Source organism: Lytechinus variegatus, chromosome 13 (assembly GCF_018143015.1).
Source record: "Lytechinus variegatus isolate NC3 chromosome 13, Lvar_3.0, whole genome shotgun sequence".
Classification (NCBI taxonomy): Eukaryota; Metazoa; Echinodermata; class Echinoidea; order Temnopleuroida; family Toxopneustidae; genus Lytechinus; species Lytechinus variegatus.
Window position 1 is genome coordinate 14,126,534 of NC_054752.1, and position 9,417 is coordinate 14,135,950.

Here is a 9,417-nt window from a genome sequence, read left to right on the forward strand (position 1 = left end):
TTTTGGTAGAAGACATACCCAAAGGTGTTTTAATTATGATGTTTGAAAAGTATTCTTGAATCTTGCAAAGTTGTGGCATCTGAAACCTGTTTGAGAAAGTAACACATTTCTGTATAATAGAAAAATGAAAGGCTGTTTTTGAAACATGTCTGTGCTTTGACCACTCCCATCCTTTTAGTTTTCAGAGAAAATGTGCATTCCGTGAAGTATACAGCCACATGTCAAAACATGGCCTCCTGACCTCAGGTTTGCAGCTGTGCAGTGACAAGTGCTGTTTTCTGAATGAGGAAATGTGACCTTTTAAGAAACACTTTTAGAATGGCCTTAGGAAAAGCTTTTTAACTGTGTGTACAGAAATGTGTTTCTAAAAAGAAAAGTTTATAAAGGCAGTTGTAATTTCTGATTAACTAAATGTCAGAAAATAATATCCTTCATCTTCTAGTACACATCATTGTGTAATGTTGGTTTGCAAGGAACTATTGTAACTGTTAAATTCTGCACCATGATATTTACGATTTTATGATCAATTCATACTTAACTGCAAATAATTTACTGATTGATGATGTGGAAAAGGTTCATCCTGGCGATGGATTGAGTAGAAAAATAGTAATCGCTTGTCTCACGATGGATCAAACAGTCTATGATCCATCATGAGACAACCGATTACTCTTCTTCTACTCATTTTTTCTGATTTTTAACAATGTTTTCAATATTACTGCCTACAAGTAACAAGTTTCTGAAATTGGTTCATTCAAAGTTCAAACGAAAGCACCATCTTTTATAGACAGTGAGCAATATACAAAGTGGCACTTTTCTGGATAATAATTCTGAAGTTGAATGTTCATAATGCTGTCTGCTATGCATGATGAGGACTGACAGACAATAGACCAGGGGGGTGTTTCACAAAGATTTAAGTATGACTTAGGTCGCACTTAAATGTTGATGCATACATGATATGCAACGCACAATCCTATTGATCAAGACGCAGTAGTGCGCGTCCTCTTGGCATGATCTGACCAATACTGTCATGCCTTTTATACTGCATGCAACATGACATTTAAGTGCGACTCTAAGTCATACTTAAATCTTTGTGAAACACCCCCCAGTTCAAATTTTTTTTTACAGATCTGGGGGGTATTTCACAAAGAAATAAGTATGACTTAAGTCGCACTTAAATGCCGACGCGCACATAATAATGCAATGCGCAATCTGATTGTTGGATACGCGGTAGTGCGCGTTCTGTGCGCGTAATTTGACCAATGTGATGATGTCTTCTTTACCATACGTAACTGGGAATTTAAGTGCGACTTAAGTCACACTTAAATCTTTGTGAAACACCCCCCTGGTTTAACAGAATGTGGATGTATTACAAATAAATCATTCACATTTGAGCAAACTGTATGCGTTTTCACAAAAGTTAAAGGACATATTTCAACTCTTATTGAATGGATTGAGCAACTTATTTAGCTTGTCCTTAATCGCAGTCATTCTCAAAGTCATTTGTAACTTTATGAATAGCATTCATTGTGAAACGCACCGCAGCTCTGGTCTTCTGCAGAAAGAGTTAAACACGACTCTAAACGTTATGCACATTTAATTGGTTGTAAAGCAAATAATGTTTGATATTTGGACTTGCGTTTGATTGCAGCTGTATCTGAGACAGGCCCCATGTGCTTGTTCACCCCATTTTATCATTCATATTCTAATGAAGATGATAACAGCTCCCTTATTTTGTATCATCACAAAAGTTGTGTTTTTCTCAAATTTGTCTGAAGCCAGTTTTATCAGAAGTTATTGCCTCTATAATTATGTAACATTAGAAAGTCATGTGTGAAATATACAGTCATCATGTGGTATAATGTATATTTTACATACTAAAGGTATGTAAGTGCAATAGTTAGTAGGAGTAAATTGTTTGTACATAATTTCAAGGAGGGGAAAAATAAACAAAAGGAAAGATTTTCATAAAGTTTGATTTCACAATGTATTCTAACTTTAATGCATGTATTTTTTTTTTGATATCATCTTTTTCAATATTTTTTATACACCAACAGATGTTATAAGCTACTTAACTTAAAATCCTTGCATCTAATTGGCTACAAGCAAATTAGTCAGCGAAAATCACTGGCCAACCGTTTTATGAAATGCTTCCAAGATTCAGGATTTCATAACAATCCTTCAGTTTTTCCTTTGAATCTAACAAATAAAAAGCCAAAAGATGAAAATGGAGTTTTGTACCATAAAAAATACTTCCAGTCATGGTACAGACTTTGGAGTACCCGTATCTAGTTTTGAAATTTTTTTAAAAATGAAATTACGAATAGAAAAAATATATGTGAGTGTCATCAAGGCCAAATTAAGTTGTATGAGAGTTGGAAGGCCCATGGTTGTACTATTCCACATTTCTATACATGTTTAACTAGAATTGCCCAAGTCAATTATTGTAAAAGTCTTACAAAAGGGGGTAACTTTTCTTTCTCTCTTCTTTATATTAGATTTGTAAGTCGCTGCATTAAAAAATTTCCTTAGTAAATTTTTTATACATCTTTCTCCATTGAAATAGAATTTGTACGTGTATTGTTAACCAAGTTATTGTTGCGATGTAAAAATGTGTTTGATAATATTTCTAATGTAATATGTCTTCTACATAAACTGTATTTATTGTAATATGCTGTTAAGTCTAAGTGTTTTAAGTAAAAAGTGTAATGATATATATACCTCCGTCAGTTGTCTTCGGACCGCATCCAGCTGCGAAGATGACATTGATTACATTTTTAGGAGAGTAAATAATATGTATTGTATGAATAGGGCCTGGTATCACAGAGGTTTAGGTCAATCACAGTTTGACAGTGGTCAATGAAGATCATCGATACATGTGCATTGTTCACCAAACCCTCTATCAACCAATCAAAAATCTTTGCTTGAGAAAGTATAAATTTGTGTAACCAGGCTGAGGTACCTACAAATTACGCAACTGAGGGGATTATTTTGGTGACACAAGTAACATTTGCCCTGTGACATTTGCTCCAGGCTTTATTTCATCTACATGTAAGATGTAGGGTTAGGGTTAAAGAGAAATGCCAGTAGTTGCAGTAAACACTGATTTCATGAGAAAGTCTGTAAAACCAGGCTTAATTGTCAGAATATCATCGAGGATCTAGATCTGGTACAGTTACATAAGCTGAACTTTGTGAAATCTTGAAATCTACGCTGAAAAACGTTCACACTGAAGATCACCAACACAGATAGGCACACGTGGGACAGTGTATTATTATTGCTGGAATAAAGACCCGACGGAAGTGACCGAATCCGCGCTTATTTTGCTTATTTCTCAGCAATTACACAATTTCTTCCAGAATCCTTTGGCACATATTTCTTAGTCATACAAACAGACACTTGGGTGGTCATTATATTAGATTCTGTAAAAAGTCATTTTGAGATCATAACCAAAACTTCAATTTATCTTTAAGGTTGCAATAGGGTTTTATGTTAGGTTTAGGGTGAGATGGAATTAGTTATTCGAGTGTGAGGAATTTAGAGTGGAGTAATTGTCACCGGAGCAAAATGTTATGGAACGGGCCGTATTGGAGATCAATTCAATTCTGATAATCACTATCACTTTGTTGGTGTGGTTCAATATGGGTTGGTATGTTAAAAAGAGCCACTGATATTCCACATACATGTAAGCAGAGCTGCCAAGTAGTACTGATTTTTCAGTATTTGGTACTGAAAAATGAGAAGAATACTGATGGTTTCATGCAAAATACTGATTTTTTCAAGTTTCAGTTTTATGTGTTGTCCTATGGTATTTCTTTGAAAATACTGATTTCCTCGCCAAAATACTGATTTTCAGCTTTAGAAATACTGAAATGTTTTTGTTCAGGTTGGCAGCTCTATATAAGACGTAAGAAATAATAAGTAGGATTTAAGAGACATGTATCTTCATAAGGGTCCTGAAAGACTTACTTTACATAATAAACCCCACTGAAATCGATGTATCATAGGCCTGCTTAGAAATGTTATGAACCAAGCCAATGATACATTGACTTCAGTGGGATTGATTATGTATTCAGGAGGTCATATCTCAGGCCCCCATGGACCGATTCTCACCAAATCTGGGTGGAATACCGAAATATGGTATCAATCATGCTGAAATGCAACAAAAGGTTTTTGTGATGTTACCACTTTGGTACTCTATTTATATAATAATTATTTTTGATGGGATACTCAGCCCTGTTTACCATAATACCATTGGTCTGGCAAAAGAAGGAACTTGTCTGCAACAGTACCCTTATTGAAAATACTCTTTGTACTTTTATTCAAACAGCAAATTAGTTAATGTTACACAGCAAAAACTGTGGTGTTAACTGATGTACATAGAGGACCACACCAGTTATTTAAACAGGTGTTAAATTAGTGGTGTTAGTTTTACACCTATAGGTGTTATTACAACACCTATGGTTGTTACATTTACACTCTTTGATGTTATGTTCAATCTCTAGGGTGTTATTTTAACACCTCAGGGTGTGGTCCTCTATTAACACCAATTGGTGTCAGTTTTAACACCACAGTTTTTACAGTGTATTTTTTATTCATGGCATAGAAGATATGAATTATATTGTTTCCTCATTTCTTAAAGAATTTCATAGATTATGTTTTATTGTCGATATGCAGTATAACTGTTGAATAATGTATTGTGTACAAGTATGATTTGATACGATGCCTTCAGAGGTGCTGTTTGTTCGTTGTCCGTCTGTATTAATGTTCTCCTAATTAGAAACCTTTTGAAAGAAATGATTATGCATTTGCAGAAGTTGTGTGTCGGCCAAGTTCAATAAAGAAACTACAACTGTACTTAATTATAGAAAGAGAATTTTGCTATGTACAAGTGTTATTTTTGTGTTTCCTCTACTGTTTAAAGGAAAAGTCCAGCATAGTATTAGTAATAAGATGATGTGAATAGAACAGAATAGGCAAGAAGTCATAAGAGGCCATCTGACTGACTTTTTCAGGGCCTCCATCTTACAAAGAGTTACGATTGATCCAACCTATTGTAACTATGGAAATCCATCAGTGTAATAATTTTTTTCTACAGAAATTTGCAAAATGTACTTTGTAAACAAAGGCGAACACACCAAATTGTCAAGAAAACAAGGAATTTATGAATATACATCATATCTGGAAAACATTTTGAACTAACATGCGCTTTAGGACCGTCTTGCAAAGAGTTGCGATCCAATCAATCACAACTATGGAAAGCCTGGAATGTCAACATCTGAAATGCATGTTTGTTCAAAATATTTTTAGCTATGATGTATTTATACATCCATGCTTATCTTGAAACTCAGTGTGCTTCTTTTTGTTTACAAATACATTTTAAAAATTCATTTCTTGTACAATATTGGATTACCATGGAATTGCGACTGATCGGATCAATTGTAACTCTTTGTTAGATGGGGCCCAGATGTCGATGTTGCTGAATTTTCATGGTTGGAATTGATCAGATCAATCGCAACTCTTGGTAAGACGGGGGGCCCGGGGGGCGTTTCATGAAAGGACTTGTCGGACGTTTTATCCGACAAGTCCCATTTTATCCGACAGTTACCATAGGAACAGTGCCTCTCAGCCAATCAAAATCATGGAAAGATGTCAGATCTGACAACTTGTCGGATGAAAATATTGATGAAACGCTCCCCAGATGTATAACACTATCAGGAACAGTTTGGCATTTTAGATTTAGATACATTTTTGTTCCCCATTTACAGTCACAAAGCTTTACCTGCATATGCCTTTAAGTGCACACTGGAGTCTAAGGAAAACATGGCTTAGAACGAAAGTCATTCTCCCATGGGTTAAAAGCTCTCCTGTGGGCCGTTTCATAAAGCTGTTCGTAATTTAAGAGCAACTTCAAGAACAACTGGTGAACCTTCCTTACGTGCTAAACACCCGGCTAACCATCGCCAATGAATGTACCAGTTTCCACTTGAAAGGATCACCAGTCATTCTTAATGTCTCTCTAAACTTACATTTTTCAGGCATAAGCCTGAATTCAGACTCTGGCCATTTATTTTCAGGCCATCGTTTTAGTACTTTTGTGTACAAAATATTGTATTCTAGGTGATTTTCAGGCCCTCTGATCAATTCTAACTGGCATCCCTGCTTTATACCAGGTGCAGATCCAGGGATCTGACCTAGTAGGCTTTGTCCACCCCCCCCCCCCCCCTCTCTTATTCCTTTTTTTTATTTCCTTTAATGAGATGATGAAAAAAAAGCATTTTATTTTCTTCCGTTACTGAGATTATCAGATATGGTAATGAACAAATGTACATACAGTACTGTACTTGATAATGTACCACTTATCATACAATAGTGTTGAAATATTAGTTGTACTGTATTTTATATGAAACTAGAACAACGCCATCTACGATGAGAGTATGAGCTGATTTCTTGATTCCCGACAGCTGCATCGCCCGTGAAAATCCACCGTGTGAACATTATTTTGACATTACGGTGAACTGTGTTTTCTCTTGCTCTTTGTCCTTTTCTCTTCACTCACAATGTGAACTGTTTTTTAACCATAGACATTTAGAATATTGCATTTTGTCACTTTGTTCATAATTTGAACTGCGTTTTGGGTTTTGGCATTGTGTTCACACTTCGAGTGACTGTGTATAAGGGGGGGGGGGGGGGGGCGGGTGCGGTGATCTCTATTTTGTGTACATTGATAATTCGCCCAGCGGAAAAAAAAAGTTAATGAAGGTGGTGGTAGGCGGGGGAGGGGGGGTGACCCACTGCCCCCCCCCTTGGATCCCCTTCTTCCTCTCCATACCCCCCCCCCATATTCTCTCCTTCTCGCCCCGTCCCTCTCTGCCCCCATCTCCATTTCTCCGGCTCTCTCCCATCACCTCTTGGTAAAATTCTGTTTCCCAAACCGTCCCACGTCTCACCCATCAGCTCCCTAGGGAACCATTAACTTGTTGTGAGATCGCATTGGACCCCCATGAATTATTCGGAGACATTCGCATTCATTTCAGTTTAACGAGCTATAAAGCTCATCAGCGCTGTCTCTCTTGTAGAAACATTGATGTAAAGTAATACAGCAATGACAACCAAAGACGTGTATTCTTGGTGGAAATGGATGAATGTCAATTTTATCCCTGCTGTTACCTGATATGAATAAATCAAAGAGGAAAAAATATAAAACTTAAAATATCATCAAAATTAGATGAAAGAAAACAACTTTTTATTAAAGTTCAACTTTTATTTCCAGAAAATGATGATACACGGGAGTATGAACCTGGGAATACGTATGGTGTTTTTATTCAATTTGTTATCTAAAATGATATATCTTTAAAATTATATCACATTTTGTAAAGCGCTTAGACACGTAGTTCCGACGTATTAAGTGCTATATAAAAGAGGATTATCGATAATGAACAATGATCTCTGGCCGGTTCATATACCAAATATTTAAAAAGTGGGACCTTATGCCTTCTTTCTAGGCGGTCAGCATGTAGATTGGAGAAGGGTAATGACATCAAGCTATGTTAGGGCCCATTTGGAGAACTGGTTACAGCTGAAGTCTCTAACCTGGGTAAATAAAGGTTGTTATCATTATTCTTAAAATTATTAAATTAGAAAAATGAAATATTTGAAATTGAAAAAAGGAGTACCCGACGTCATTGTCCTCCATTTGTATAGTGACCATACATGCCCCGTTTTGTTAATGATTAAAAATCTCTCTTTACGCATCCAATTTTTATGGAAATAACGTGTAACTTTTTAAGTAACACACACTCTGCTAGTTTAAATGCGTTCATAAAGGCAGGAAGCCTCTAAAAATATGACAGAACGCCAAATATGTCAAATCTTGCGACTGCGCTTCGCGCGCGAAGAAGACAATACCCATCATCTCTGCACCACAATTAACTTGATATGTTTTTTACCCGCCGTAATTATGGCTAAAGGTATTGTTAACAGCCACAGTGAAGTTCATTCATCACATTAAGAGAACTATAATGTATGAATCTTCTTGGTCTATGAGTGGATATTATTTTGCTCAATTAAGCCCTTGAGACATTTCGTAATTTTTTTTCTCTTGACTTTTTTGTAGCGTCTTTAGCATTGTATAGCGAAAACCAACATGACCAATGTCTGCATGTTCTGCATAATCGCTTCTAAAAACACTAGTACTGATGGGTACGAGGCGAGGATGCATCCATAAAGTCAATGAGAAAAGTATATTTCTCGTATATTCTTCAATTTCATATTTTACTCGATATAATCGATTTAGTGGCGTAATGAGCCAAATCAAAAAATGAAAATAAAATAAATGAATAATAAAAAAAAAATCAAGCACAGATTTTTGAGGGGACGAGGGCCAAAATGAGTCAATATGAGTCTTTTTTTTGAGGGAGAGAAATATGGCGTACCGGACAAAAATTATTTTTAAAAAGTTGCTTAAGACCGAAGCGAGCGAGCGAATAAATTGACATTTTAATTGCCAAAAATCAATATTTTGTGGAATAGATATTGACATAATGTGCAGAAAATAGTATCATTTTCTCACCCTTCACTCTTTTCTTTCCTCTTTTTTTTCTTCTTGGTCATGAAGTATTGGAGGAGGGGATACAGCCCCCCTAGACCCCCGTCTGTACGCCATTGGATCGATTTCTAAATTACAAACCCGTCTTCAATTTTTCCACACTACGCCTCTTTTCAAAAGCCGGCGACGATAAGCAGTGAGCATGGGCCGACTTGGTCCATGATATGAAACACCGCATTCTCTTAAAATTTGATTAAACGTCAAACCTTCATCCTTGCTCAAAGACAGGTAAGCGAGTCTCCACATCCCAGCACCCATCTCAGGTCCCTGGGAACGACTTCTACTACTGGGGTGCTGTGGTAAATTTGAACCCCATCCTCCTCCAAAAAAAAGTTCCCACGGCAAAATGGAGGTAATTTTGGTCCCGAGAAATTTGAAAGCCCCCCCAAAGATAGATAGATAAATAAATGAATAAATGAATGAATAAATAAATAAATAAATAAATCAATCAAGTAATCAATCAATCAAGTAATCAATCAATCAATAAAGAAACAAATACATAAAGTTGAGGGCATTTTAGATTTTGTACCCGAGAAATTAGAAAGCAAAAAAAAAAAGTTTTAATACAAAATGAAACGTCATTTTGGTTACATTTCTCCATTTTTCACACCCTCCAGAATCCAAGGGGGCACTGCCTATGGGGAATGATATACACAGCACCGCCGCTTCTCAGGGCCATGATCCATCTCCATGCTTGGCCTATATACTTTTAGGCTTGCAGTCTTCAGAAGACGGCATCAAATCAGAGGGATTGATGAACAGGGCATTGAGAAACGTCTTCTCAAGTTTCTCTTAGAATTTGGTGTAACGTT